Here is a 6,000-nt window from a genome sequence, read left to right on the forward strand (position 1 = left end):
CTGTGCTTAGCTTCTGTGCTATTGCATTTCTTAAGGGGTTGAAAGGAGTTTTGTTCTTCATCAGCTGGTTAAATAGTGTCACAACAACAAGCACATTACCCTCAATGTCTGCGAGACCAAGGGATTGATTATGGTCTTCCAAAAGGGAAATTGGAAGAACATACACACCCACCCTCATTGAGGGATCAGTAGTGGAAAACATGAGCAGCTTCAAATTCCTGGGCATCAATATCCAGGGAATCTATCATGAGCCCAACCCATCAATGCAACCACAAACAAGCCATATCAGCAGCCTTCATTTGGGTTTTGAGACGACCTGGTACAGATTTTCTAGAAATGAGACCATTCTGACAGGCTGGTGCGGAAGTTGAAGCCCACGGGATTACAAAAGGATTGGAGACCCAGCCAGTTCCATCATGGACACAACACAACCCTCCCCACCACTGAGGGCCTCGCGAGGCAGCGTCGCAGGAAGACAACATCCATCATCCCCGACATGGCCTCTTCCTGTTACTAACATCAAGTGGGACCCACACTCAACACGTTTGCTCCCCTCTGCCATCAGACTTCTGAAAAGTCCACAAACAACACCCTGTTATTCACCTTTGCACTAATTATTTTGTAACTTAAAGCAATTTTTAAATCTTGCACTGTACTGTTGCTGCAAAACAAACTTCACAACGCGTCACTGATAATAAACCTGATTCTGAGACAACCAATACCTATTAAAGAAACAGTAAATAAGGCAATAACTCTTACTGATAAATCAAATCACACAAACTGTAGACAAGGGCAGATTCTGGCAGATTACTCAAGCACTCAAGATACCAAAAAAAAAAGCTGCGATTGACAATAGGTAAAACCATCGAGGTATGATTTGCAACCCCAATTACTCTATTTTTTTTAAAAACCAGTTAAGTAAATCAAAGATGCTCTCCTCCCACCATTTCAAGTTTATTTTATTGCAATTCAGTATGGAATAGGCCTTTTGAGCCACACTGCCCAGTGATCCCCTGATTTAATCCTAGTCTAATTGCGAGACAATTAACTTACTAACTCGTACGTCTTTGGACTGTGAGAGGAAACACACCCGGTCACAGGAAGAACATACAAAGTCCTTACAGGCAGCAACAGGAATTGAACCCGGGTCACCGGTACTGTAAAGCTTAATGCTAACCACTATGCTACCGTGCTACCTACGCAGAAAGGAAAAGAAAAATGTCTGGAAGCAATTGAATCACAAAAGCTGCAGTTCTTTTAGGTGTCACACGTACTATTGTGACCTGGGTTCGATCCTGACCCAGGGTGCTATCTATTCTTTTGGACATAAGATTGCCCCTAGCATGCAGCTAAGCAGTAGAATCTGGGAAAAAAGTTGATGGGAATGTGGAGAGAACAGGTTGCAGGGAAAAACTAATGGGAGAATGCGATTGTTCTGTGAGCAGATGTGGACAGCCCAAGCTGGAAAGGAATGTTAAAACTGTTAACACTGAGCACAACTGCCAGCTTTAAAATTCTGATCGAAGTGCAGTTTTTGTATGCACACTTACACATAAATAAATCCAAGAACTGAGGTGCTTTTTCCTCCAGAAAAAAAAAACATTTTAGCCCCTCTTACATTCCCTACTGTTTTTGCCCCACCACTAGGGTCATAACTTGGCAGAAAATTAATTCCAAATTCGTTCCCCTGATTATGGTAACTTATGCCCAATTACTACTCAAGACCTTGGCTCATTTCAGTGTGTTAAGGAAAGCGACTGAGTGAAATATTATATGGAAGTAGATAGAGCAGGTGGCAAAATGTATTATGGGTATGTACACAAGAGCTTTAATCTGAAAATATCCTAGCTTGCCAAAGGAATGTTTCGTTGTACAGCTCAAAAAGAAAAATGTAGTCTTTACAGCTAGATTTTTCTGAGTGTAAGGGGATTATGGGAACAGGCAAGTTGAGCCTAGACCAAGAACGGATTAGCTATGATCTACGGAATGGCACAGCTGACTCACGAGTGAATGGCCTTTTAGTGTTCTCACATTCACACAATGTGGGACTTGGTACCACACAATTAACGCAAACAGCAGGCAAGGGTGGGGTGGGGAAAATATGAAAGCACTTAGAAATAAATTGGAAGACGTTTGTTTGCAACACAAGTAGTGACAGACTGGAGAATAGGCTGTTTCTGCATTACAAGTACAATGTTCAAACTATTTCTTATTATGAAACAATGGAAAAATGCAAAACAGTTCAATAAATTACAGCTCTGTAATCTTACAGTTCAGATATTACTTCATTAAGAAATAATTTCTTTGCACAATGAAAACTGGCCAAATTAACAAGAATCATGTCAAAAAAAGGTATAAAATTGTAGAATGCTATTTCAGAGAATTCCAGCTGTTTTGCATTTTATTTTATTCAGAGACACAGTGGGGAACAGACCCTGTTGGCCCAGTGAGCCGCACTGCCCAGCAGTTTAACACCAGCCTAAATCACAGGAAAGTTGACAATGACCGGTACACATTGCTGAACTCAGGAGGAAACTCACAGAGTTCAGAGTGAACGTACAAACTCCTTACAGATGGCGCTGGAATTGAACTCCGAAGCGCAAGCTGTAATAGCATCACACTAACCTCAATGCTACCGTCACGCCCTGCAACAAAATGGAATCTAGGTACGTTAGCAGATAAAGAACTGGACCAGTAAAAAACATGTTAAAGACCATGCACACTTGTGTGTAACCAGAATGACTGATGTAGAAACAGTTAATATATATAAAAACATAAAAGCTCACAGAAATTAATCAATTTAAGTTTCAAAGCACACAGCGCCAGCACAGATTAAAATGATTAAATTTACCATCTCAGAACAAATACTTTAAAAAGGTATAAAGTGGGGATGAAATTTACTCTTAAAAATCATTCATCTATTTTCATACTGGCTGGAAAGGTATATCAGCTGATCCACATGTATATATCACGCAAGGTTAATTCTTGCGTGATGTATAACATGTGGCAGATTATGGTGCCACACATACAATCTTTGGGCGACGAAGTGAATTCAGATCTTAAAAATGTTAGGAGCAATCACTGGGTACAGACAACTGAGGGGAAAGCGAAAAAAAATAATTGACATGAAAGTTAATGAACATTGACTATACGATAATGATACATTGTGAAAACGAATCAGTAAACTGGTCTGTACACTAATTCCGCAATCCTGGCACTTTGAATTAACATCTTCACATAATAATCTAACACACAAAAAACAAAATCAGCACCCAATGTCAGACAAAAGTATGGGAAAACTTGCAAGCCAAAAACAGATTGCCCTTTCAGAGCCCATCCCATAAAATGCTTCAGAAAGTGACAACGTCACCAGACAAGCCGATGAACGGCTGAAACAACCAAAAAATAATATGATGGGAAAAAATCTGGAAAAAAGATTGGGAAAAAAAGTGAAGGCAATTGTAAAACAGGGCAAGGGCTTTAAATGTAGATTGCAGAAATCCCAGACATTTTTACCACAGACCTGTTCTGAATTATTCCACGTAGCAAAACTCATTGCATAATCACTTTTGTTTCAGTAAAAAAACAGACACCAGCACTTCTGAATATTTCAATTATAAAAGATATCAATGATCAGAAGTAGGACAAAAAAGGGGGGGGCATCAAATCAGGTCACTCTGTCACTAGGAATTTTTTGGGGGGGGGAACAGAAAAAGAGAAAACTTCTAAGGTGAAAAAAACTTTGGAAAAACTTCGCAGAGTTTGTGCGCCTGCGCAGTGCTGACACGTAGCTCTTATCCCAGCGGCTCTCGCGCAGCGGAAAAAAATGAGTAGCGGCTCGGTGGGAGTGCGTCCGCCGGCTGCCGGCCGCTGGCCGCCTCACACCGGGCCCCCAGCACCCCTGCTCCCACCCCGTCCCCGGGCCGGGCCAGGCTGCAGCCGGCGCCACCGCCACCGCAAGCCAAGAATAGGCTGGCGGTACAGTAAATGGCAGGCCCCTGGACCCAGCTGCTCACCGACAGCCAGCTGGCTCAGGCGGGTCTGCGGGACGGTGACACCCGGTCACCGTGGCCGAGTCCGGGAGCCAGGGCGGCCTCCTCCGGTACTCACCAGGTCGTGATGTCTTCACAGCTCTCTCGGATAGAGAAGCTCCTGAACTCCAGAGTGAGGGGAATCGCAGGGCGGCCGCTTATAGCCGGGCCTCTGCCCCAATCACAGGTCGAGACGTCAGAGTGGGGGCGTGAGGGTGGGGAGAGGGAGAGGGAGGGAATAGGAGATGGATGAGGGGAAGAAAAGGAGTGAAGTGGGGGAGAGGGAAGCATATAGGGTTATGGAGAATAAAGAACAGGGAAAGAAATAATGAGGGAAGGAAGAAGGGGAATGAACCCCCCGTTCAGAAAGTAGGGAAAGGGAATGAGGGAAAGACAGTGGAATTGTAGAATGAGAGGTTGGAATCTGGAGTGAAGAGATGCGAATGAGCCACCAAGATGATGTGAAATGGGGGGTGAAGAAGGGACAAAGGTGGCATTGGGAAGGGATGGGGAATGGTGAGTTGAATGGAGTAGGAGAATGAGGGATGAGAAGGAATGGATGGGGAGGAGAAAGGAGGGATGGAAGGAAGACAGGAAGAGACAAAGGTGCAGATGGAGGAAAGTGCAGAAAGGAGTATGGGGTGGGGGTGGGAGGATAGACCGATGTGGGGGAGGTGGGGATAGGGCAGGGGGAAGGATGGGGAGGTGGGAGATTTGAGGGGATGGGGAGGTGGGAGAATTGAGGGAATGGGGAGGTGGGAGAATTGAGGGGATAGGGAGGTGGGAGAATTGAGGGGATGGGGAAGTGGGGGAATTCAGGGGATGGAGAGGTGGGGGGAATTGAGGGGATGGGTGTTGGGGAATTGAGGGGATGGGGAGGTGGGGGAATTGAGGGCATGGATAAGTGGGGGAAGTGAGGGGTTGGGGAGGTGGAATTGAGGGGAGGGGGAGGTGGGGAAATTGAGGGGATGAGGAGGGGGGAAATTGAGGGGATGAGGGGGGAAATTGAGGGGATGAGGTGGGAGAATTGAGGGGATGGGGAAGTGGGGGACGGGGAATTGGGATGGGGTTGGGAGAATTGAGGGGATGGGGAGTTAGGGGAATTGGGATGGGAGGTGGGGGTTAGGGGAATTGAGGGGATGGGGGTTGGGGTTTTGAGGGGATGGGAGGTGGGGGTTGGGGGATTTGAGGGGATGGGGAGGTGAAGATTGGGAGAATTGAGGGGATGAGTGGTTGGGGGATTTGAGGGGATGGGGAGGTGGGGGATATGGGAGAATTGAGGGGATGTGGAATTGAGGGGATGGGGAGGTGGGAGAATTGAGGGGATGGGAAGGTGGGGAAACTGAGGGGATGGGAAAGTGGGAGATTTGAGGGGAGGTTAGGGGAATTGAGGGGATGGTGAGGTGGGGGAATTGAGCGGATGGGGAGGTGGATGTGGGAGAAATGAGGGGATGGGGAGGTGGGAGAATTGAGGGGATGGGGATATGGGAGAATTGAGGGGATGGTGAGATGGGGGTGGTGGGAGAATTGAGGGGGGTGGGGAGGTGAGAGAATAGAGGGGATGGGGAGGTGGGAGAATTGAGGGGATGGTGAGATGGGGGTGGTGGGAGAATTGAGGGGATGGGGAGGTGAGAGAATTGAGGGGGTGGGGTGGTGAGAGAATTGAGGGGATGGGGAGGTGGGAGAATTGAGGGGATGGGGATATGGGAGAATTGAGAGGATGGTGAGATGGGGGTGGTGGGAGAATTGGGGTGGGGAGGTGAGAGAATTGAGGGGGTGGGGAGGTGAGAGAATTGAGGGAATGGGGAGGTGAGAGAATTGAGGGGATGGGGAGGAGGGGGTTTGGGATGGGGAGGTGGGGGAATTGAGGGGATGTGGAGGAATTGGGATGGGGAGGTGGGGGAACTGAGGGGAAGAGGGAGAAAGGGGTGAGAGGGAAGGATGGGGGTGAAGCAGAAGGACGGTGAGT

The 6,000-nt window shown here is 47.0% G+C and overlaps 1 protein-coding gene across 1 annotated transcript in view; it reads right to left on the bottom strand.

Annotated features, from left to right (window-relative positions):
• Positions 1-4,216, bottom strand: part of hdlbpa (high density lipoprotein binding protein a) — a 52,396-nt gene extending 48,180 nt beyond the window's left edge. The window contains exon 1 of the mRNA XM_072255800.1: positions 4,111-4,216. The gene's annotated coding sequence lies outside the window, so the exon portion shown is untranslated. The remainder of the gene's footprint in view (positions 1-4,110) is intronic.
• Between the last annotated feature and the right edge of the window lie 1,784 nt (positions 4,217-6,000).

The sequence above is a fragment of the Mobula birostris genome, chromosome 4, assembly GCF_030028105.1.
Source record: "Mobula birostris isolate sMobBir1 chromosome 4, sMobBir1.hap1, whole genome shotgun sequence".
NCBI classification, from domain to species: Eukaryota; Metazoa; Chordata; class Chondrichthyes; order Myliobatiformes; family Myliobatidae; genus Mobula; species Mobula birostris.